This window comes from Taeniopygia guttata, chromosome 12 (assembly GCF_048771995.1).
Source record: "Taeniopygia guttata chromosome 12, bTaeGut7.mat, whole genome shotgun sequence".
Taxonomy (NCBI): domain Eukaryota; kingdom Metazoa; phylum Chordata; class Aves; order Passeriformes; family Estrildidae; genus Taeniopygia; species Taeniopygia guttata.
The window spans coordinates 2455992-2482072 of NC_133037.1; the positions used below are offsets into that span (position 1 = coordinate 2455992).

At 42.8% G+C, this 26081-nt stretch overlaps 1 long non-coding RNA gene across 3 annotated transcripts; it reads right to left on the reverse strand.

Annotated features, from left to right (window-relative positions):
• Positions 1-324: 324 nt before the first annotated feature.
• LOC115496966 (uncharacterized) lies at positions 325-26081 on the reverse strand. Of its 3 annotated transcripts, XR_012057965.1 has the most exons (7): positions 25799-26081; positions 20298-20355; positions 14031-14249; positions 10483-10614; positions 8351-8555; positions 6719-7115; positions 325-1542 (listed from the first exon to the last, which is right to left on the reverse strand). It is a non-coding gene; the product is annotated as an uncharacterized lncRNA (long non-coding RNA). The 3 variants fall into 3 exon arrangements; XR_012057966.1 differs by lacking the exon at positions 325-1542 and having other exon boundaries at positions 6035-7115; positions 10483-10556; XR_012057964.1 differs by lacking the exon at positions 325-1542 and having other exon boundaries at positions 6035-7115.

Sequence of the window (26081 nt, forward strand, 5' to 3'; positions counted from 1 at the left end):
ATTCTGCCTATTCTGGTCAACTTCTCTGTAAAAAGCAAGGATTTTCCACACTGAAATCCAAGAACACACGGAAAACAGATTGGTTGGGGAAGTGTTGCAACTTCTGGCTTTGAAAAAAACAAATTAATTTTGAGAGAAGCCAAAGAGGTTCAGCACCACCAGAAGGGTCCCAGTGCAGCACTGGTGATGAGTCTGGTGAACCAGAGCTGGTTTGATTGATAGGAAATCATCCTTTAAAGTGTGAATATCGGTGGGTGAGGAAAGTGAGTCTGCAGATGGATGATGCTGCAAAAAAAAAAAAAAAAAAAAAAAAAAACCAACAAAACTCCCATAAATTAAAAGAAACAAATTATGGGTCAAATTCTTGTCTCACTCAGGACACTTTAAATCTGAAGTCATCTGGAGAAATCATTGACTCCAGAGTAAATGAGGGCAGAGCCCTCACTGGAAGGAGCTCCAGGGTTTTATCCTCACAGAGGAGAGCAGAGCAAACCAAAATTCGCCATGATTTTGCCAAGGTCCTGATGGAAGCAGAGAGAAAAGATCAGAGAAATCCCTTTAGCACCTCCAAGCTTCACCCAGAGTGAGGGATTGTTCTAGGGATTGTTCTGAGGTTTTCCCAGGGCCAGGCTGTGCTGCAGACTCCTCTGAGCCCCACCTGCCTCCAGGAGCAGATCCCAATACTTGCCTGGTTTTACACCTGGAATTTCTGAAAGCACAGGGAGCTTTGCTCAAGGCAGGGAGAGAAATTAAGCATTTTGATGCTTTTTTGCCTTCATCCATCTCTGCACACAATGGGATGCTTTTTTTTTTTTTTTTCTGTGAAATTTTATTATCTTGGTTAGAATGAAGAGCTGTCCTAAGTCTAAAATTACACAGAATATTGGAGCAATTCCAAAAGATCTGTTGGAGGAGACAATCCCACCATTTTTTTCTTTTTGTTTTTAATTGATTAAGGTAAGCAGCTAAAGCCTGGAACAACTTGAAAGGAGCCCCTTCCCTTTTAATTAAACCTCTTTTTAACAATGTAGGTTTTGAAATCACTGCTAGGAAGTTTGCTGTGTGCACCTGATGCTGCTGTGGAACACACCTGCACTGACAGCTTCTTTACAGAAATCAAGGTACCCAAGCTCCTGAGAATATTTTAAAAAAATCTTTTACAAGATTAGCCCTCATGATCCCTCAATTTACCAACTGCTCTTCTGCCACCAAACTTTAAGTCATCTCCAGGCACTGAGATTGCTCCTCTCCACCTCTTCCAGCAGTGGGGATTATGCTCATAATGCAGATCAATACTGGCTGCTTTCATGCTCTGTGTTCACTTGCTTTCAAATCCTCCAATTTAATCATGCAGCCTGAACGAGCAGCTTCATTGTTCTGGAGAAATGTCAATGTTTTTAAAAAGACATTGGCTTTGGAAACAGGCTTGAGGAACAAGACAGCACATTCTTCACGTAGAAGATCTTGTAAATTTTCAGCTGAAGGGTTTTAATGTGACTGTGGTTTAAATGATTGAGCTGGAACTGCTTTTCTGGTTTTCTCCTGTTGATAAAGAATAAGAGATGACAAATTTAATTTAATTCAAGGTGGCATTGTATGTTGCAGATTCAAGTGGAGAAAACTCATTAGGCAATAGCTCTTCCTGTGGTCAACATCAGTTACCCAGTGCTTTTTGTGCTGTTCCAGTCCCAGAAAACAGTTTGGAATCAATTGATCTATATTTTCTCACCAAAGACAACACAAAAATATAATCTGCTGTGATATATCTGTTCTCCTTTTGCTGTGTGTATACAGTGAATTCATACATATTTTATGGAAACCTTTCACCAAACCTCCTGCAATCCTATAAAAATGCTGGCTTCTGGGGGATGCTGAGGTGCAGGAAGATTGATATTTGGGAAAATGATTGACTCCAAAAATAACTGTGGGTTCTCTGAGCTGCTTCTTTCACTCAGGGAGGGTGGAAATTCCAAGGAAGGGAAGGTGGAGGAATGATCATGGAATGAGCACGACCTGCTAACCCTGGTGAGAGAACACATCAGCCCCAGCTGCCTTAAACAGACAAATCTCTGCTTTTAAAGCCTCTGTCTCCTGTTTTCTGACTATTCCCACCATAATTTAATCGTTTTCCTGCTTTCCAGCACACTGTGATCAGAGAATCATTTGTTATTAATGTTTTTTCCCCAGACATTCAGGTTGCCACAATAGCTCCATCATCACCAGGCTTGAAGGAGGAACAATTAGATCATGATTTTCTTTAAGCCTGTCCCAGCCATCACAAAAATCCAGCTGTGTGAATAAAATACAGAATCTTCTTGGAGAGCAAACGCTGTTTGCAATCTTACAATTTGCAGACTAAAAATTAAATGACTATTTTATCCTCCCTTTTCTGCCAGACATTAACTAAATTTGTCAATGTTAGCATGCTTAGGATTAAAGTTTTATTGACTTTTTTAAATTTTATTTTAAGGCAAACTTAAGATAGAGCACATAAAGTTTTCAGAGATGCATTAGAAGATTTCCTGGCCCAGATTCCAACTTCCAGTTCTGCTGCCAGGAGCTCCTGGTCCCAATCCTGGTGACAGCTTCAATCTGCTGCTACCTGGCTGAAAGCTTGGACACAGCACCCAAATTTGGGTGTAGAAAAAAGGAGAAGTGAGAGAGATGGAGCATGAGACAAACTTCTCTCACAGAAAAAGGAAGATCCAGTGGTGGAAATCACCCACAGGTTGATGGGAATGGTCCCCTCGAATCATTCCTACAGCACAGGGAACAGGTTGTAATCATGAAGGAAAATTGGTTTATTCACCGTTCACTCTGAAAGGTTCCTGTCAGGTTTTTTTATTCTGCACTCCTGTTTTTATTCCTGGGTTTGAGGCATGAATTAAGGCCTTTCTCTGTGTTTCCGTTACCCCTGGCTCTCATTGCTGTGAGTTCTCCACCCCTCCTTAGCATTTGCCACAAGCAAATCTGCAGCTTTGAGGTCAGAGGAAAAGCAGAATTATTTTAGGAATTGCTGTTTTAACAAGTTCCCTTGCTAAACTGCTTTCTGAGGTCATTACCACCCATGTCTTTGAGCTTTTAATCATATTTTCTTTCATTCCAGAGAGACCCCTTGTCTTCAATCACCCAGACTGACCAGGCACAAATTTTTAACTGTTTTCCTAAGTAGCTCATTGATGTTTCACTACCTAAAATATTCCAGTGAAGGCTTACATAACTATTTTGTTCATGTAAAATTAATAGATATTCTCATATTGTCATTTATTTGTAATTAAAATGATAGAATTGGGCTGGAAGGGACCTTTAAAGACCATGAGCAGGGACACGTTCCTCTAGACCAGGCTTCTCAGAACCTGTCTAATTCCATAGGGAAGGGGTAGAATTTAAATTACAACTTTTTACCTGTGTTCCAGGAGATGAAAGGAAAGTCCTGGACTCTTTTATTATGTATGTCACTGAGCACAACTGAATTCCTGAAAATTTCTGGGAATTCAGTTGTGTGGGATCTGTAGCCATAGCTGCTAAAAGGTGAAGGGGAAAATAATCAGTTTATGGTGTTATTTGGAAAAGATAGGAGCAATTCTTGGGACTGGCCTGTGCAGGGCCAGGGATGATCCCTGTGGGGCTCAGATTATTGTAAATCAGGTGACCCCAGTGGGAAGAAATGAGGATGTCTGACTCCAGCTCAGAAGGCTGAATGATTTCTATTTAACTATACTATAATACATTAATATACTATTTAAAGGAGATACTAAAACTAAAACCCTACTTTTTCTAACTCCCATATCTAACTCCTCACAACTGGTGCCCCTCTCTGAGAGCCCAGCCCCAGGTTGGATTGGCCATCAGCTCAAACAATCCTCACCAGAATCCAACCAAGCCATCACCCCAGGGAAACAATTCTCCAAACACATTCCACATAGGAAAAACAAGGAGCAGAAATAGAAATTGTTTTCTCTTTCTTCTCTCTGTGCTCCTCTATGAAAAATCTTGAGAGAGAGAAGAATGTGCCTGCCACACTGAGATTATTGGGAATACTCTGATTTTGTGGCTTTTGGTGCCATCCAGAGAGAGGCACCAATGTGCAGCATCTGCTGAGCTGCCAGCTCCACCTGCAGCAAAGGCTGTGTGTGGCTCTTGCACAAACAGCTGGAGCAGACACCCAAAATATCAGCCTGGCTTTGGATGCTGGAGTTCAGAGCCATTCCACTCCTGTGAGGAGCTCCAAACAAGCAGCAGATTAAAGAGGACTGCAGGGAATTACCCAGGACTCCGTGGAGATGAATTTTAACAGCAGGAGCAGATCACTCCCAGGAGGCACCTGATTATGTGGAGCAGGAGAACACCATTTACAGGTCTCCTTCCTGAAGCAATCAGGACTGTTGCTATTTCTGCTGCTAATTGAAAATAAAATAAACCAAACCCCACAATCTGCCTGTCAGAATCCAGAGCATTCCTCTGGCTGCCCTGGCAGGTCTGGGACCCTGGCAGGGGTCAGGAACCGCCCTGGACAGAGCCCCCAGAGACACTGTCTGTGATCTCTGTCCATGGAAAAGAGTTTTCAATCTTACAGGATGAATTACAAGCTCTGAGTGTTTGATATAAGTAATAATTAAGTGTGGCACGGGTGCAAAAGTAAAATTTTAGGATTCTAGATTAGGGGTCCAAAGGGGACAAGATGGAGGAAATTGGGTGTGCCTTGTCCTTTTTCTCCTTCTTCATGCCCTCCATGTTTCACTGTGGTGTTGGCATTTTTCTGTTGGTTCAGGCTGGGGACACACTGTCCAACGTAGGTGACAGATATTGGCACGTTATTGTAAATCCAGCACAGGTAGTTTGTGGTATTTAATGTTTGTACCATCCCACTGAGGGCAGAGCCCCACACGCTGCCCTGCAGGACAGAGCTGCGGCAGGGCAGCAGAACATGTTAGAGATAAACAGAATAAACAACCTTGAAACCAGGACAGACCAATTATGGCTTCTGCTTTGGCAGCGGGGCTGACAGACAGAGACTTTCTACAATCTCAGAATCATCAATACCTCAGATTCCAACATCTGCCCACAGCAGAGCCCCAAATAATTCCATCTCACGATCACAGAGATAATCTGAGGTGTCGGTTTTGTTGGGTTGGGAAAGGAACTTCCCATGAAATGATCCCAAATCTCCATTTCCAGTGCTGCATTTACCTCCTGGTGCAGCTGGGAGTGGAGCAGCAGCTCTGTCCTGCAGTCACAACGTGTCATGAGCACATCCTCACACACAAAGCCCATCCTGGAGTGTGTTTGATTTCCTGGCTGCCTTATTTGTTTACAACAATGCTCTTAAAATTGTCTCTCCCATCTGTGTAGTTCCTACTTGTCTGAATGAGAATGAGATATTAAAATGCCATCCAGATGTCTGGATGCATATCAGCATTAACATATTATGCAAATTGTCACCAGGATGGTTTTTTTCTTCCTCCTTAAACAAAACAATATTTGGAGGTGGAATGTAAAGAAGGAAAGCTGTGAAGGATGACAAGTGGAAAAAAAAATGCACTGAGCATATTCAGCTGAACTTTTCAATCACTTTGGATGAAAGGGTTATGTACAAAGTGTCCTCAGTTGTTTTCACTGTAAATCTAGAGAAGGACAATTGGATGAAAACAATCTTGAAAAGCAAAACACACAATAAGCAAAGAAACAACACCAAGCCTGAACAGCTCATGAAATTAATTCAACAAAGGCAAATATAAAAGTTGCCTCTGATCTCATGAGAACAGGACTTTATAAAGAACAGCAACAAATATTTGTTGGCTACTCGGCATTTAACTTAAAGAAACCTTTGGCTCTGCCTCTGCAGAATGAGTTACATCCATAGAATTAACAGTGCAAGATCATACCTGAGCCTTCATTGCTATAAAAGTAAAAAAATTAAGATCAATATCTTTAATTGAGGTTGGGTTTGAGGGGATCCTTCCAACTAACAATAAACACGGTGTCTCTTGAGTTTCCCTTAACAAAACACAAACCACCAAAAATTTTAGATTCGTTACTTGGCTTCAAATATTTTAATTACTCCAAGCTTAAGCTGGATGTCAGGGAAAAAATGAAAATGGAAATGTAGAAAGCAGGGATAATAGAAAAACATTTTTTAATGAAGTCACCCACATTATGTTTATCTCAAGATAACATAAACCAGACTTAAATTGTGTTTAGCAGGTGTCTGCCTAACCTGTTCTTCCACAGATCCTACACTATTTACTCTAGTACCCAACTGGCCTTTAGGCTGGCCATTTCCCTGGTGTTTAACCTCAATTTCCCTTGCAGTTTCAGCATGGAAACCCCCCTGTTCCCTCACTGATGGCAGGACACTTCCCAGCCTTCCTCCCACAGAGGACAGAGCTGGAACTGATGGTGTGGAGGTTCTGAAAGAGCTTTCCACATGTGAAGATATTTCCCCTCCCTCCCCATCCCCACTTTGATTAACCCAGCTCCATCCTGCCAGGCTTTCCTCATGCTCCCTTTTCTCTGCAGTTTTGGCCACGTTCCCCCAGGATTCCCTTCAGTCTGAGACAAGGCAGATATTCCAGCTGTAGAGTTAAATAGCCTTGAAGAATTGCCTCACATTGAAAATGTGCTGTTCCTGCTGATTTATCCTGATTTTCTCTCTGTCTCTCTGTGTTACTAACCCACCAGCACAGCTCCTCTACACACTTCCCTTCTTCCCCATCACCTTATCTGCAGAAGGTAGCTTGATATGATTTGTTCCCAGAAGATCCATGCTGGTTCTTCTCTTATCATCCTTTATCTTCTGAGTGCTTAAATACATTGGCTGTTTATCCTGGTGTCTTCCTGGGCACAGAGCAGGAAATGATCAGGCTGTTATTCTTCACCATTTTTAACAACATATCCCTTCATTACTGTCATTTTTTTTGTCTATTACCAGAGGCACATTATCTTCCCAGAGAGTGTCTATTATGTGTGTCCCAGGGTTTAATCCACAGAGAGATGGAGAAGAAAGGATTGAATTTCAGCTGCTCCTGAGTGAGGATGACAATCCCAGTGTGCAGGGGATCAATGATATCACAAAAATTGATCTTTAATAAATAGACTGAGAGCTCGAGTGTATCCTGTAGCAGGCAGAGAAAGCAGAGGCACTGTTATGTTATGTACATTATGGCAGAAGATATGCACAATCCCATCCTGAAAATAGATTTTATATCTTTCACTTCCCTGCGGTTCCTGGGATTCAGCTCCAGAGATTTCTAATGATAATTCTCAAATGCCAGTCCAATGTCACAAGAGAATAAAAAGAAGGAAATTTATTTATATAGTTTAGTTTCTTCAATCATTAATCCAGGAAAAACTTGCTGGTTCGAGGATTGCTAAGTAGTCAGAGAATAAATCTGTTTGTGGATTATTAATCACAAAGTAAAAGCTGATTTTGCAATGGGTGAACAAGATCTGTGTTTTGTGGTGTTTTTGGAGTGGCTGAAGCCAGAACTACAAACATTTGCAAGCCATCCCTGCATCCTGCCTCACTTTGAATTCCTGTGAGTTATGAACTAACACCTAGAGGATAATAAATAGACCACCAGATCATTTTCTACATCTGATTCTTGCATGGAATTAATGGAGTTTTAGTCACACTTCTTTAACCAACAGGGTGAACATTAACTGCAAAACAAAGTTCCTTTTGGTGATACCTTCCAGATGCTAAAAGCAGAATCCCAGTTCAAACAGACTGGAGCAGGGGCCTAAACTCAACACATCCCAAATTTCTGCAACCCAAACTTTCACGAAGAACCTGGCAGGGAAAATTCTGGTTTAGGAAGGAACCAATGGAAAAAGCTTGCTTGGATCACATCCCTACAGTCTGTAAGGAGGGTAAAATAAACCAAGCCCCGCTGGGTGGCAGTTCTTATTTACAGGATAATATTGTGCTAAAACTTATTTACAGGATAATATTATCCTAAAACTCCAGTCCAATGTCAGCTCGTTCAGCTGCAGTGGGGATGTGATTTTTGATGTGTGGCTACAGCAGGACAGTCTCTGAAGAACAGTCTCGTCAGTCTCTGAAGAACATTTACCACCCCAAAGGTCAGGCCAGGTACTTTGCAGCCCTTCACATGAAATTTTGGATTCATCCTCTCCCAATTCTGAAGTGTGAATTATACAATAAATTCATTATTTTAGTTGTGATTCTCCTGGGGTTGGTGCTGGCCCTTGGTGGCCAGCCTGTGTTTCAGGGGCTGCAATCTGCACTCCCACACCTTCCCACCCACAGGAGAGCTTTGCTCTGAGCTGCTGTGACACTTCCAAGACTGGCTAATTATGCACATTTAAGTCTCTTTCAAAGCCTTACCCAAAATTTATTGATCTCCCTTGACTCTCATTGCCCTTCTTAGACTGGGGGCAGCCAGGCTCTTGCTGCCTGATTTGATCTCTGCTGCTTGTCAGAAATGCAATTTCTTCTCCAAAACAAAGATCTGGACACACTTTGCATCTTCTGTGTTCCTGCATTCCCTCAGGAGGTGTTTTCCTGCTATTTGAACCTCCTGCACAGAGACCTTTGAAAGAAAAAAATGGAATTGCATCAAGGGAAATGAAAGATTTGCTGTAATCTGGAGGTAAGTTTAGCTAAAGATGCACAGTTGGTGTTGGAGCAGTGCAATATCTGGATATTTTCTACATCTGAGGTGATATTGTCTATCTCACAAAGCTATGACTCTGCCAATTCAAGCAGATCTAGTGATAGCAATCATTTTACTGGCATATTAAGAAATATTTAATTTTTACTTGGCCCTGAGTCCTTCACAATGACTCTCCTCAAGAACATCAGTGAGCTTCAGGTGCACAAAATGGTCCCAACACACTGATTTCAGCTATAAATATTTTCTCTGAAGCTATTTCCTAAATATTTCTCAAAAACTACCTGGAGAGGTAGTATTAGACTTTCTCAATTTACAGCAGTACCTGTTTGGCTGGAGTTATCATGAGCAGATGAGATATCTGCTGATTTGCTTCCAGGTACCAGTACTTTTTACAAAGGAATAGTAATAAATCTAGTCAGGAACATTTCACAGAGTAAAAGTGATGAAATTAGGTTAATGCATTATTTATAACGAGTAATTTGCTCAGCCCTATGCAAAATAGAGGACCATTTTTAACCAGTTAAATCAGATGAGGAGAGGTGAGAGACATTGTTTCTCTCATTTTTCTCGTTTTTTGTGGCAGACTGTCTTAATTACTTATTAAGCTTTAACTTTGCCACTTGTGTGGCAGCTGACAATAAAAAGCAGTGGCTGAGCAGATGAGCAAACATCTGGCCAGCCCTGGGAGCAGTGGCATTGCTGCTTGCTCTCATCCCCTTTTTTCAGCCACAAACTCCTTTCCTTGAGGTTTTCCTGTCTCCTCTCCTCTTTCATTCCCTTTGTACACGGTTCTAACAAAGAAATTGCAACTGGAGGAGCACTGGAGTGCAGAGTGGAGAATGGATTCTCATTAATCATGCAGGTACAGCTCACTGGATAATTCATAGCACATGTCCCTGCCACATGTAGGACTTCAGAAGTGATTAACCAGCAGCTCTCTTTGCTGTCCCACTACATAAGAAAGCGTGGCAATAAAAGAGGATTCAGCTTCACAGCACCACAGAAGCTTAAATTTCCCTGATAATAACAACGTGAACATGGAAATGGGAGAGATGGGGAAAATATCTCAGGGAAGGGGAAAAAAAAAGAAAATAAAACAGATAACAGTTCTTCAAACCTGAAAATAAAAATGCAGGAGAACATCGTACCAGGAAATGTAACAAATTTCCAAAGAGAGGCTGCAAGAGAAAACACTCAATCCCACAAGAAGCAATTAGAAGATCCTGTGGAAATGGTGCATTAAAAAGATGAGTCTCCAAAGGAATGAGCTGCTTTTTCCTCATCTCTTTTTTTCACTGTTGTTCCAATGGAATTCATCTGCCTGCACGCTCTCTCCGCAGCGTTGGAACGGTGCTTTCCCCTTCCAGAGGATTATCTGGCCTCTGTTGTCAGGGGCTGTGAATAAGCAAAAGCTTTCAAGGCTGCTGAAGAGGATGAAGCACGTTTTTATTTCTCTTTGTAGAACACAAAGCCCGTAGGAGGGAAATTGCAAAATATTTTTCTTCTCTAGCAGGCGTTAAAAGCACTTGGTTTATTTACTCATCTCCCACCTGAACCAACCTCCAGCTTCATTTCAACAAATGAGCTCCCACTTCGTGGTTTTTATGTGAGGAGTGGGGCAAAGAGAGGAAGGGGAATGAGGGGAAATGGTTTTGTGGAATGGATTGTACCTCTCCTTTCTCCCCTTCCTTCCTGGTGTTTCTCTTGCCTTGTAGAGGGGCTTTGACCTGAAAGAATTTGGGTGTCTCATAAACCAGGGCACTCAGCCCTTGGGTTCAGACATCCATCACCTTCTAGATCAGTTCATGTCTTGTTTAAAATGCAGTTCTTCAGTTCCACTCACCTGGAATCTGAAAAAGTCTTTACAGAGTCTGCTCCCTGCAATCCTCAGTGATTCCTGCTCTTCCTTGGAGGGAACTGAAGGCAGCACAAATCTCAGTTAATGGGTTTTATGATCAATCAGCTCATACCTGTCCTATTAATAATGTAAATGGGATAGGATTATTGAGTTATTAGGAGCTTATACACATATATTAAGCACTAATACATTCATTAAGCTGACTAAAGTATTAATTAGCTTTGATGCTGCTGGATTGCAGACTACCAGATAGTTTTACCAAGGCCTGCTCAAATTGATTAGAGTGATCCCATGCTGTGCACTGTTTCCACAACAGAATTGATCTTTCTCCTGGATGAAGACAAACAACATTCTGAACCACATCTGGGGATGTTTGTGACTAAGCTTGGTTAGGGAAATTAGGAATGGAAATATCCTGCTGGAGTGGTTTATCTTGGATGGGATCTTATTCTGAAGGTAATCACTTTAAATTTGATGTGATTGGGCTTAGATCCAAAAGAAAAGCAGAATAAAAGATTCTCCCATTTCACTGCTGTAGAGATTTAGGCCCATAACTAAATGAGCTTTAAGGTCCCTTCCAACCCAAACCACTCTGGGATTTTTGCTCTCACCCTGGAGAAATAAAGGCAAAAACCCTACAAGGAAAATCATTATCCTAATGAGGTGGACACTGTGGATTTCTCTGCGGGTGAAAATCAAAATAAATTTGCGTTCCCAGCACGCTCACCACAACTTCAATGAGAAGGGTGTAAATATTGATACTTTACATTACAGGGGTTTAATAATCATGATTGATTTTTTTCGTGTGTTGTTGAAAGAGTCCAAGACAAGCCTATGAAAGATATTTTAAAAATATCAGTGGCCTAAACTGCCATGGGGTCATTCCACTGCATGTCTGGAGGGTTAGGAAAGTTCCTCAGGGCTTGATGGAAGATGAGTATTCTCAAAAGGGTCTTGATCAAGGAAAATTTCAGTTTCCTCAGAGTTTTTCCCTCCCCCAGCTCTGGATGCTCATTGTCTCTGTAATATTTTCTCATTTCTCTGACTTCTGAAAGTGCCTTTTCCTTCGCAGCACTTCACTGACAGTGAGTGGCAGTTGTTCATTAACCATTATCTCTTCTAATTTTCTGTGAACTAATTGCAAGGAGCATAGAAAAGCTATTAGAATAGCAAAGCTCTGAGGGATAGGAGGAGAAAAAGAGCAGGTCAAGATCACTGCAATTTACAGCAATATTTCTTTCAAGAAATGTGGGGGTCTGAAAGTCAATTGTTAAAAAGAAAGCAGAAAGAGACCTGCAAATATCAATTCAAAAATCAATAGGAATGTCCAATTTGATACAAAGTTTTACAACAATTTCTGGGGAAAATACTTACCTTATGACATGACAAGCATCTTTATTGCATTGGGTAAATGAGCCAGTAAAAGCAGAAATATTGGGAACATATTGGAGCAGAGCAGTAGGACTGAAAACCAGGAATACTCAGGCACAAAGATAACATAGGGAAAAAAAAACCAACCAAAACCAGCCCACAAAAGAAACACCATTTGAGGTGATTCTTGCAGACCAAAGCTGTTTTCTGAAAGAGGGAACAAGCTTGGTAATCAAAAGGCATCATTATCTGGCTAATGTTTCCCAGAATTCGGAAAGAAATAGAAATAAAATTATTAAAACTGCCACAGGTTATGAGCAAAGCAATTTTGCTCCTGTCTGTGTTGATGTGTAACCCCAGCAGGAGATTCCTTATAACCTGAGCTGCTGATGATTACAAATCATCAGGTTCATTTCTGCAGCACTCGTGGTTAAAATTCACTTCGGATAGCAGTGAAGGAGGGAGGTGAAAATTGTAAATTAAAATATCTACCCGAGCTGTTGTGTCAATACAACTTCAATGCTCATGATGAAAAAGGTAGAAAAATTTCAATGAATGTTTTGGAAAGAAAAATTTCCATATTTCCCTCTCTTAAAATTGTAACTAATAGATGGATGTAGCATGAAAAAAAAACAAGAGTGATGAAAAAAATAGCTGCATTGGTCACATGTAGGCAACAAGTAAGATCCAGGAACCTTCATAAATCACATGTACAGCCCGAGCACAGACGGATTAACAGGTGGTGAAACAACAGCTGACACATCCAATGTGATGGGCAAGAAATATGACCAGGGTGAGGAGTTTGGACAAGCCTTAATTCAGCACAGCACACTTTGGAAAATTGATGACTTCTCAAATAACTTGAGAACAGTTCTGCCCTCCTCATGGTGCCTGCTGGCCCCTGGGGCTGGGCATGAATCCAGAACCATTGTTGGGACAACAGAGGGAAGCTGAGCAGGTGCTGGTGACCACTGGTGCCAGTCTGAGATGATTCCCATGACCAATTATTCAATTACTTAATTAGAGCTGGTCTGACAACACCGCCGGCTCAGAAGTTAAAATAGCATAAGGGAAAGGATTTATTAGCATGCAAAACTCCTCCTGCTTGGGTGGGGGATAGCAGGAAGGGTATTCCTGAATTCCTTGTGGATGAGAATAAAAAAAAAACCACCTCTGTTAGCCTTGGAGCAGATGAAGGGCAGGTAAACAGAGCATCAGAGAGATCCGTCATCGGAAGGACACGGCTCTGCCAGCTTGGTAACCTTCAGCAAAGAGATGCAGGATGAGATCGTTTGAACACAGATTGGAAGAATTATGAGATGAAAAATTAGTTAAATAAATCAGCAGGCGTGCCAGGTGATCCTCTGCAGCAGAGATGGATGTTTCTTTTTTAATTTACTGAAAAGGCACAGTCCCGTGGCTTGGACTTGAGGCTCTTGAAGGTCTTTTCAGCCTCAAATTTTCTGATTCTCACAGGGACTGCAGGTTCAAGCAGCCACCTTGGGAAAAAATTTTTTTTTTTTTTGCCCCTACTCCAATGAGTTTATGAAGACTTTGTAGCAGTTGAATTTATGGAAGCTGAAAAACTTTGAAAGATCCCTGAGAAGCTGATGGTGACCTGGTCCATGGAGGACATGCAGAGGACAGAATTCCACCCTCCCATGAAGTCCATGGGTTGGATCCTTCAGGAATCACAGCTGGGGGATTCTTGCTCTGTTTCAGGCTCATCTACATGGTCATGTAGCACCCAGTGACTCCAGGGCCTGGTGGCATCTGAGCTGAGGCTTTGAGGGCTTTAATTGAAATATTTCATCAAAACCCACAGTTAAAATTATTGAAATCCTCCAGTGGGTCTAGCAGGTGGCACTTAAACTGTATAAAAGTTACTCTTTTGGTGATGCAAGTAATATAGATAAAAACTAATCCAGGAGAAAGGGGTAGGAAATCTGTCTGGGTTATTACAATTATTTTCTAAGTCCTTCTGCAAGCTGTAGATAACTCCACATTTTTATGGAGTTAATTTTATTTTCCACAATCCCTTCATTGTCAATGAAAATCTAGGCGAGCAAATTAAAATAAACCCATATTATCACTCAGATTTAATGATTTCCTGCTGGTCCTCTTTAATGTTCAGGACTGACCTTTTTTTTAAAAATACTTACAGCAAATTTGCTGTCAATATTTGGTTTCTTCTCCCCTGGAATGGTCACCTTTTCCTGCCAGGTGTTGCTGGGTGAGGCTGAGCATTCCCAGCATGAGTAACTTTTACCTCTCCTTGAGCTCAGAGTTTGTAAACATTGTCAGCCCTGAAGTCCTGGAACAAGGGGAATATTCAGCTCCAGAAATTTCCATTCCAGGTGATGTCAACTTCCTGATTAACTCTGTGGATGAAAAGAAGTGTTTTAGTGCAGTGCTGAGATGCCAGCAAATGAAAATCTGTCCCAAAATCCAGCAAAACCCGCAGGAAATTCCAGGTACCTGCTGAGGAAGCAGCGTTCTCGTGAGCTGAAATGTTTAAATTAGTCTTTTTGACTCTTACATTGCTCTTCTGGGGTGGAGGAACACGGGTCCACGTGGTGGCCATGGCACCAAAGTGCCCCTATTAATCTGGATTTTCTGCTCCCTGGCTGCTGGCAGGAAGGACAGTTAACATTCCAATATCATTTCCCCTTCAAGGAGACTGAAGAGCATTGGAAGCATTAAGCTCTGAGGTCGGTAATTCACTAATGAGAAAACTGATTCAAAGAGAAATTAGGAGCTGATTCTCTCCTCCACTGAAGCCAGTGGAAATCACTTTGTGGTTTCCCTGGGCAGACAAGTGTGTGGCTTGTGAAAGGTCACACAAGAAATCACAGAAAAATTGGACTTAAAGTCCAACACCTTATAATTGTTCCTTACCCAGAGCCTGAATCCTTTGTATCTGAATCCCTTTTCCTTAATGCAGCTTAGAAATATTTCAATAAATTCAGATTTTCTAAACCTACATTTTCAAGTTCTTGGCAGTAGTTGAGCTTCATTAAAAAACCACTGCTCAGTATTGCTGAGACCTTTCTGAGGCGTTCAGTTTTCATCAGGACACTGAAGAAGACACAATTTAATTCTTCAAACTTGTTCCTTCAGAGGTTGTGCTCTCCAAGGGGCTGACCCAAAGTGTTCTGTACTCAGCAGCCTCGAGGCTCCCTGGGATGTTTTTCAAGACCCTTCTCCCTGGCAATACTTCCAGCAGTTGCTTTTATATATAACATGCATTACTTGTGTGGCTGGAAACATTTTTATACCAAGAGTCCAGATAAATGCCAGTTCTGCCATCATAATACACCTCAACCCAGGTAAGAAACACAGTGTTGTGTTTATAAATCTGATTCATGCAGGGCCTGGAGCTGCAGTAACTCAGATACAGGGGAGTTTATGCACAGAATCACCAGAGCATACACAGAATTATTTATCAGCACGGCCTGTGCAGAGAGCTGGCGTGGGGCATTAGCACCCACCTGACAGAACAGGAATAAACATTTCCTGAAAGGACTCTGGGAAGGTTTATCACAAACACAGCTCTGTAATGAACCCGTGGAATATTTATGCTGTACATTCCACGTGAAATATGTGAGAGCTGGCCAAGTAAAGCCCTCCCAAAACAAGGCAAGCAGGACACTTTTATAATGGTGATAAAACTGCAGCAGCATCTCTGGACTTTTATGAACCTTATGCTTCCTATCAGTGTTCCTTCAAATTATTTATCACTTAAACATCATTCCAGCACAATTGAAATGAATGCATTTCCATGGCAGACAGAACAGATTGGAGTTTTTGCTCTACTCTGGGCTTAACAAATTCCAGTGTGCAGTGAGTGGCAAAAGTATTATTCTACTGTGTCATATAAAGGATTATTTCAGATGTTTGAAGTAATGCATACAGTTAAAGGTTATGGGAGAATAATGTTAAAGAAATTCATTGTTTCAGGCTTGGCTGGTAATCTGAATGATAAAAAGGTGATGACTGTTACAGCCTTGAAGCATTACAGTCATTTGGCTATGATAATAGTTCTCAGATTTGGTTATGGCCCTAATATGTTACCTGAAAGTTAAAATCAGATTCTCAGCTCTGTTGGCACATAATGATCACTTATTGTCTAGAATGTAATTTCTGAAAGAAAATTAGAGTTGATCTTGAGGATAAATCCTGGTTTATTTTATGGTTTTCCTTTCTTTTTCTTTTTTTTTTTCTTTTTCAGAAGAGCTAAACATGGAGTTTGTATTTCAGAGAAGGAATCAATTCAGGATCATCATTTCTTGAAATACACTGAGATAAATCTGTCTCCTGCTCCCTGCTTTTATAGCTCTTTGTTCCAAGCTGTTATGGACCAAGGGCTGGCAATGTTTCTGCTGCTAGAAGCAATCCCCCAGAGCTGTGAGGTGACAGAGCTTCAAACCAGACCCTGCAGATGGTTTGGGCTTTGCTTTTGGAGCACTTTAACCACACAAGTGCAAAGGAGCAGCTCACAGAAACCTGCCCCGGCTTTTGGGCTTGCCTGGGCTCTCAGTGGGAAGGACACAGCTCCAAGGTGATTTTGCTGTGAGTGAGAGAATCCCAGAGTGGTTTGGGTTGGGAGGGACCCTAAATCCCACCCGGTGCCACCCCTGTCATGGCCGGGACACCTCCCACTGCCCCAGGCTGCTCCAGCCCATGTCCAACCTGGGATCCAGGGGCAGCCCCAGCTGCTCTGGGAATTCCATCCCAACCCCTCCCAACCATCACAGGGAGGAATTCCTTATTTATATCCCACCTAACCCTGACCTCTGGCAGTGGAAAGCTGCCAGAGCTCACCCTCGGTCAAGGGTGGCTCCGTGTGGTGGAAAAGTCTCTCCTCCAGCCCGAGCTTCCAAAGAAAGGCTCAGCAGTCTCTGCTGTCCGGTCTCAAGGCAGTTTATTGCAGGTTATCTAAAAGATTTTCTCCTGGAGCTGCTGTGGTTTGCTCACAGCTCAGGCAGAGGCACACACACACCCTGACATCCTCTCTGACTCCCGACTGCTTCTTCTCTCCCCCTCTGCCCAGGGCTGCTGCTGTCTTTTATATGGTACATTCCGTGTTACATGGGTACAGTTTGTCCCCAATGCCTATTACCTATATTAAATGGTGCTTTTCTATCTTTTATATGGTACATTACGTGTTACATGGGTACAGTTTGTCCCCAGTGCCCATTACCTATATTAAATGGTGCTTTTCTATCTTTTATATGGTACATTCCGTGTTACATGGGTACAGTTTGTCCCCAGTGCCCATTACCTATATTAAATGGTGCTTTTCTATCTTTTATATGGTACATTACGTGTTACATGGGTACAGTTTTCCCCAATGCCCATTACCTATATTAAATGGTGCTTTTCTATCTTTTATATGGTACATTACGTGTTACATGGGTACAGTTTTTCCCCAGTGCCTATTACCTATATTAAATGGTGCCTTTCTACTCTAAACCAATATGTGAGTGCCAACATCACCAAGAACATGGAGGTGAGGAAGGAGAAAGAGGGAGGACAGGGCAGGCCCAAATCCCTCCATCTTAAACCTCTGACCCCATGTACAAAACCAAACCCCCCCTGTACAGCACTCAGAAATTCTTCCCTTTACTTTGTGACTACTTCTACTATAATATCTAAACTTTTGTGACTCCTTGTTCTTCCTGCAAGGTTGGTAAATCGTTCCATGGCTCAAACCCAAAATCACAGCTGTTTCCAGCTGCCTGCCAGGGTCTCAAATGCTTCTGAGCTGGGCCTGGAACATCCAAAAATGTCTGAGGGACATTTTGAGCTCCGACGGAAAGACATTGCCTGTGTCCTGTCCCTCCATTCCCTGCACTCTCAGCCTCCCCAGAAGTCCAAACCTTCCCCTTCCCTACAGGAACAGAGCAGGAAGGAGCCACAGTCACAATTTTCATTCCTTTCCCAGCACATTGGGTCTTTGTCCCAGCTCTGTTACAAACAATTCCCGCTCTTGTCAGAACACCAGCACTCCACAATCCTTAATTCATCATTTTTGGGATTCTCAAATGACAAACTTGTTAAGCCCATGGTCACAGCTACAGGTGGAACAGCTCAGATTGAGATTTTAGCCACAGCAAGGTCACACAATAAAGGCCAGATCAGAAAAGAGATCAATAATTATTTACATTGTTTGTTGTAAGTATAGAATAAAGTGTAGCAGTAGAAGAGCTGTGAAAGTCAAAGCATTTTTCTGTTTGAGTCTCCCTCTGTAGAAAAAGACCCATCCCCCAAAAAAACCCAACAACAAACAAGCCAAAAAATCCCCTCAAAACCCAAGAACCCCCCCCAAAAATGAAGCCAAAAAACAAAAAAACAGGAAAACAAAAAAAAAAAAAAAAAAAGGAAAAAACCAAACAAAAAACTAAACACACAAAAAATCCTACAAAAAAACCCCAAAAAAACCCAACCAGACAAAAAACAACCACAAAAACAAAAAATCAGCCAAAAAGAAAAGCAAAAAAACCAACCAACAACACCAAAAAAAGTCCACAATAACCAAAACCAAACCCCCAAAACAACCCAAGAAATTCAAGAAAAGGACAGAAAATGATGGGAATATTATTCCAGCAAAAGCTGGGGCCGTGTTTGCAGGGTGTGTTATTCTTCCCCGATTTCCCTTTTATAACGCAGGGTAGTCCAATAAATTTCTTACCCCAGAATCTTTCTTGTGCCCCTGTATTTCTGGAGCTTCACAGGGATGAGGATTGGAAATCAAACATTCAGGGGAGATACTGCAGTTAAGTATTAAACCTGACAGCTTTTATATGGTGAGTACAATAATTGATTTCATGTTATGCTAACCTGCTCGTCAGGTTAAAGCAGCCAGGAGAGTTCCATTTCATAGAGCGGGCACTGAATTATTATTTTTTTAAGGTTTTAAAAGCACTGAGTCAATTTACATTTCAATTTTCCTTTCTAAACACTTATATAGATGAAGAATACAATGGTGCTTGTGCGGGCAGGAGGACAAATTCAACCCTGATATTCCCTCTGAGGAAAAAAAACCCACTGAAGTAGTGAACAAATCAGGAAAATATTGAAAATAAGTCAAATTCTTGAGGGGAGTGGTTATATCTTTATTTACTGTATTTTTTTTCTGGTCAATTTATCACCTGCTGGTGGCATTTTGGAGTGGGGAGTGCTTGGGAGTGAAGGAAGTCTGAGGGATTCCTGAGTTTTCAGAGTTAAAAAACCTGACACTCTTTTGAGGAACATGGTACCAAAATCCACTGGCATAATGTCAGTGCTGAAAAATTTTGAAGTCAAAAACTCTCTTCTTTCTCAGACAGGGTCCAGGGAAAAACTGATATTTCCAACATCCTTGATAACCCTCAGACTGGAGTGAACAATTTATTGTCATGCCCCCCAAATGGAAAATAATCTGAGTTCTACACCAGTGTTTTTTTGAGCACATATATTAATATAATGAAATAACAGTGGGATCCACAGAGTGTTGGTGGACATGAAAGTTGCCCAACTTTCCCTCTGCTTCAGATCATCTCAGAGTCAGCAGAGGGGTTTAATGTGTCTCTTATTCTTCAGGAAGTGCCTAAACTGGAAATGAAGAGCTCTGGGAGGAACTGCCTGTGATTTTTCTCTGCTGTTTCACTGCATTTACACATTTTACCCCAGGAAAATGTGTACCACAGGTTCCTCCTGTGGGCAGCTGCTCCAGGATTCACATCCTGCTCCTGCCATGTTATGCCAAATGGAAATTCTTCAACTTTGGGATTAATGGGTGAGAAACCACTTTTTTTTCCCACCCTTAAGGGTCACTGCCATGCCCCAGTGCCTGTTGAGGTATCAGAATTTTCAGTAAGGACTTATACATGGCCAGAGACTTCTTTTTCCAGGCATTTTTGGCTGTATTTATGGTGAGAAATGAGTGTCACTTCCTTTCTGCACATTAGGGCTGCTGAGCTGAAGCAAATGGGTATAACTTTTCTCTTAATTCTATAATCTTATTATCCCAGCTCCAATAAAAACTGATAATGAAATCTGAGGATATTGAGAACTTGGATTTTTTCCATCAAGTCTAACTTGGTATTTTTTTTGAGCGCTCTGGTACTTACCATAGTCCAACTCTTTTTAAGACCATCCAGGGAAACATAAACCCTTGCAGCGAGCCATTTTCTGTCAAAATTATATCTGACCTGCATATTTTTGCAATTCTCTGATGCATTATACAGTCAGATCAGGTTGTTCCTTGACCACTTGTTCACCCCCATCAATTGCATTAGCATTTAACGTGTCAGTTTAAATTACAGAGGTAACAAAGGTTTGGGAAGGTTACAATAGATCCAATCTCATGCAGAAGTGGGGAAAAATAATCTTAAATCATCCTTGCATGGGAGTGTTATTTTTCCTCGTGACATACATTTACTCACCTTCTGGAGCATCACTGGGCAACTTTTTATGGTGAGGACTCCATGGGATCAGCACAGCCTGTAAATGAGAGAAGCAGCAGCCCTGAGACAAGCAGGGATATTTTATTTGAACTTAGATTGCATCTCCTGTGTCTTTACTAATTTTCCTTTCTATTCTCCATTCGTTTTCAGGGCTAAATTCCCTCTTTTTCTCTCTCTGGAGAGTCTGTTCTTCTTTGTGTCTGATCAGTAAATTAGGGTCTATTCTACAGGCACATAAGAACATCATCAAGGATTGGAGTCTTTTAAGTTCTTAATCCTTTAGCCTTGAACAGAATCAGAGAATCATTAAGGGTGGAAAAGACCTCTAAGCTCATCAAGTCCAACCATCAACCCTAATCCCTGTCCTCAGCTGCAACATCCACATGTTTTTTGAGCATTTCCAGGGATGGGGACTCCAGCACTGCCCTGGGTGGTCTGTTCCAATTCCTGACAGCTTCTACATGAGGAAAATTTTCCTGGGATCTCATTTAAATCTTCCCAATGTGAAGATACCTGCAAGAGGGACAGCAGTGCTTCTCCTGAAAGCACTCATCATCCTGTGCTGTGATTTACCACTCTACCACACCAAGGTTTGGGGCTGTCTTAATAAAATACCAGCCTGGAATTCCAGTAAACTTAGGGAAAACCTGTTCTCTTTACAACAATTTCATACATTTGGGAAAACCTGGAGGTCATGTCAATTTTACCTGGGATTTTTTCTGTTTATGCAATGACTTAATAACACATGGGCAGTGATGTCAGAATTCCAGCTGTGGGTTGCCTGAATACAAAATAGGACATAATTCCTCCCACAACGACTCATTCCAACCTTTCTGTGCCCTCCCAGCTCCAAGCCAGGCAGCTGAGCAATATAAAAACACTGCATGGCCTTCTAGAAAAATAAATCAGCACATGATGGGCCAGAAATGCCCCTGAGTGAAGAGCAGGCAAAAATACAATCACCAGAGCAAAATTCGGATAATTTATAATTTTATGTATTCATTGACTTATGTATTTATACATAAATATGTGTATTTATATACACTATGCAGATATATTCATGCATCATGAAGTTCATTACAAATACAGGTATTTCTTTTTTAATAAAGGTGGAACAAAGAGCTTCTGCCAACAATATTCACATGCACAAAGCTGCCATCAAATCTGCCTGCATGGAAACCGCAGCTGTAAGGTGTTAAAGCAGCAAAATTAAAAGTAAAGCCAGATTGTGGCTGTTACTGAGCTCAGGAAGCATAGTTATAAATTTAAAATAAGCAGATATTTTCAAATTCTTGATTTCAATGTGGCCAGAATATTTTAAAAAGGCCTTAAACCAACAATGCCTGCACCTTAAGTTTGAGCAGTAGCTAAAGGCTAAAAATAACATGGAAAAAGTAGTTTAAGGAGATATCTTTGCTACAGAAACGCCAGCATTTCCACACGCAGCTGTGGCCCGTGACGTGTGCTGTGATGAATGGGGTTTAATAAGCAGCAGAGCAGAGGCTCCATTTGGCTGGAGTGGCTCCTGTGCTGGGATGGGGATGTGCCACTGGCATGTCCCCAAACCTGGAGCAGCTGGGCTGAGGGAGAGGCTCCAGGCAGGGTTTGTGTGGGGCAGGACAGCTGCTGGCTGCAATCAGCCAGATGGAATCAGCAGATATGCAGATTTAGCTAAATAGAATGACAGAAGTGTGGGGTGAGAAGGGACCACCCAGTGCCACCCCTGCCATGGCAGGGACACCTCCCACTGTCCCAGGTGCCCCAAGCCTTGTCCAGCCTGGTCTTGGGATCCAGGGGCAGCCTCAGCTGCTCTGGGAATTCCATATCAGCCCCTCACCACCCTCACAGGGAAGGATTCCTTCCCAAAATCCCATCTAAACCCACTTTTTGGCAGTTTGAACCCATTCCCTGTGTCCTGTCCCTCATCCCTTGTCATTTGTCTCTCTCCATGTTTCCTGTACCTCTTTCAGGCCCTGCAAGGCCAAAATTAGTTCACCCCAAAGCTTCTTCTCCCCAGTGAACAATCCCAGCTGTGCCAGCCTTTCCTGCCAGCAGAGCTGCTCCATCCTCTGATCCCCCTGGAGAAGTTTCCTGAAGCTCATAAACTTTGGTCCTGATCCTTACATCCCAGAGAAAAACAAGACACAAACTAGCAAAAGCCAAATACAAGCATATTCAAAAGTTGTGTTACCATATTTTGACTGTGCAGATGTTATTTTGAAGCAACAAGAGCTGCTCTCCCTGATCAGAGAACTCTTCTTAAGAAATAATTAAATACTTCTCCTATTTCAGATAACATCCTGGGATATTTCAAAGGAAAATGAGAATTTAAATAGAGAACAGGCCTTGTAAAATAATCTCATCAAGACCTGCAGCCATGTGCTGTAAAACTTCAGGACTTTTTGATCACTAGTGAGCCCCAGTCTGTGTCCAGCTTCTCTAAATATCTTCAGCAAACTCAAGTGGAAAGAATCCTGTACCCCCATTTGAAACTCTAATTTAAACTACTCCTTCTAATATTATATTTTCATAAATAAAATCCCCAGTTTTTTAGTTTCTTGTGGCATAAACCCAAACGCAGCCCCCGGTGCTACCAAAAATAACCCTCAATACCATTTGGTCTGTTTTCCCAATGAATATTTATAGCAGCTCAGGTGTCAGGGACTCCTTTCAGCTAAGAAAAAGACCTTATTCAGATTTTATTGATGTAGCTCACGATATTCCTGCTCTTGTACAACACAAGGTCACGCTGAATTTCGGTGTCACACTTCATTAAAGTGTGCACTGGGCACCCTTGGCTCCAGGTGCTCCCTGACCCCAGCACCCTGCAGTCCATGAACATCAGCAAGGCTTTCTCCTGCCACATTTGCAGCATTTTTGCAAAGTCAGCCAATCAATATTGGTTTAAAAAAAAAAAAAAAAAAATACAAACCCAAAAGTTGCCTGCCTGTGATTATCCTTGCAACATTCCCAAGCTGATGGTGCTGTCAGCTCTGGGTGCAGCCTACACCTGCACGTGATGGGTTTGAGTCTTTCTTCGGCTTGATTCACAGTAAGAGATTGTAAATAGATATTTCCAGGAAAATAATCCCGTTTGGAGGATGTTATCTTTTAAGCAGAACCCATGAAATCATGGATCAGAGAGCTGGGCTTTGAAACTTCCAGCAAAGCTGAGAAATCTACACAAAATGAAACGGTTTTATTTCAACAACTTCCTCTCCCTTCCCCAAGAAATAAATAAAAGGGAAAAAAAAATTTCTGAGTTTCCTGTATTTCCCATTGCTGCTGTATTCTCAATCCCCATGGAATTAGGTGGGGGATTTGATTTGGCACAATTTATGGTCTGCAATCAAGCTGCAAGCTCAGGAGTTCAGTGACACTGTCTGTCATCGAGTCAAACTGAGGCCAAAGAACTTCACATCCGGAAATTTGGTACCCTCCAATTATTGCTGGAGAGCACCGCCCCAGCTGAAGGCTGCAGTGTCATTTGTGAGCAGTGCTGACCTTCCTTTGAGGCATTGCTGGCATTTGTCACCCTTCTGTTCACAATTGCAGAATTTTTGCAAGTCTCAAAATCATCAAGTCCAACCTTCAGTCAGATCCCACCTTGTTGCCTTGATTTTTAAACGTGTTTTCTTTTATAGTTCTTTTGAAGGTTTCAAAGTTCTTTTAAAAGTTTTCTATGCCTTCTGATGTTTAAATATTTCTACTGGAGCTCTCACATGCTGCTCATGTAAATAATGATTGTTTTGCATTCTTCTTTGTGGGAGGAGAGAATTTATGGACTGTTGGTTTAATCAGTGTGGTTGGAGAGGTGGCAATTCCATCCTCCAATCCACTGTCACTTTTGGAATTCTATATATTGCGAGGTCAGAAATAAAATTTACTCTTTTGCTCTTTTGAACTTACCAAGCTTCTGTGTCGCTACAGGACATGTGAAAGCACGACGTGAGCCACTGCTATTTGCAAGGTAAAGAAGAAGAAGGTTTATTTTCTGACTCCAACTTTTATACTTTTCCAAAGGTGACAGTGGATTGGAGGGTGAATGTGCCACCTCTCCAAAGACATTGGACAAACTACTAGTATATCAAATTTCTCCACCCCTATGAAGGAATGCAAAACAATAGGTTGTTTACAGAAAGTTGTGTGAGAAAATTGTAAACTCAGAAGGCTTTAGAAAATCTTAGAATCGGGTCAACGCTTCTGTGTACTCATTTTGTGTCCAATAGCGACACCACCTCACCCACTAAATCCCATCCCAAAGGGCCCCATCCAAAACCCAAGTGGTTTTGGAGCCCTTCAGGGATGGTGACTCCAGCACTGCCCCGGGGAGGCACAGGAATCGTTCTGAATCCAGGGCAGTGAAGCCATGGCTGGGGCCTCACCCTGGCAGAGCTGCACCAAGAGGTGTGCAGGGCTGCAGCGCTGCAGGAGGGAGCAGCAGCCGTGGCTGAGCTGCTGGGAAGCCCTGCAGGGTGGCAGGTGATGGACCAGCAGGTTCCCAGGGCCACCACCGGCCGGGCTTTCGTCACCTCAGCCCCGTTTGCACCGAGTTTAGGAACCGAGTGTCCGATCAAACAACTTCCCTCTGCCTGGTGGCCTCAGCAGGGACCTGGGTCATGTCCTCACCGCTCCCTGCCAGTGCCACCAGCCTCGTGGCCGTGGTGGCAGCAGGAGCCTCTGGCTGGTGTCCCCCAGCGCACGTGGCGCGAGGAGGCTGAAACCAAGGCAGGGCTGCTGCAGAGAGCAGGAACTGCCTCGGCCAGCTCGCCTGTCCAGCTGAGCGTTGGCATCTGCTGCTTCTCCTGGTCCGTGCTGGGATGCCCAAGTCAGGGATTTCACACCACTCCATTAAAAACAAACGTTATAGGATAATCTCCTACGCCCGTTTCCTTGACCAGACCATGGGGTAAGAACAACATGGAACAAACCAAATCCCTGCTCCAAGGGGCAAATGCAAATCAAGGTGCTGAGCAGCCCTGCCCGAGCAGACAGGGAGGGTTTATCTCTGCGAGACAAATGCATTTCTCAGAACAAACAGCCCGCGCAGAAAGGCCTGAGCCCAGCTCCACTGCAGAGCAGAACGCTCTCAATTGTGAGGCTGAGCCAAAGCAGCTCTGCAGGAGCCTCCTGCAGCTGCTACGGCTGGGGAGAGGCTGATTTCCTGCACAGGAGGCTGGGGAGAGGCTGCATTTCCTGCACATAGAGGCTGCATTTCCTGCACAGGAGGCTGGGGAGAGGCTGCATTTCCTGCACAGGAGGTTGGGGAGAGGCTGCATTTCCTGCACAGGAGGCTGGGGAGAGGCTGCATGCATTTCCTGCACAGGAGGCTGGGGAGAGGCTGCATTTCCTGCAGAGGGGGCTTGGGAGAGGATGCATTTCCTGCACAGGAGGCTGGGGAGAGGCTGCATTTCCTGCACGGGGGGGCTGGGGAGAGGCTGCATTTCCTGCACAGGGAGGCTGGGGAGAGGCTGCATTACCTGCATGGAGGGGCTGGGGAGAGGCTGCATTTCCTGCAGCTCAGTCCGGCTGGGGAGAGGCTGCATTTCCTGCATGGGGGGGCTGCAAAGAGGCTGCATTTCCTGCAGAGGGAGGCTGGGGAGAGGCTGCATTTCCTGCAGCTCAGTCCAGCTGGGGAGAGGCTGCATTTCCTGCACATAGAGGCTGCATTTCCTGCACATAGAGGCTGCATTTCCTGCACGGGGAGAGCCAGGGCTGAGTCCAAAATGCAGCGTGGGGAACAGGGAACCCGGAGCGGAGTAC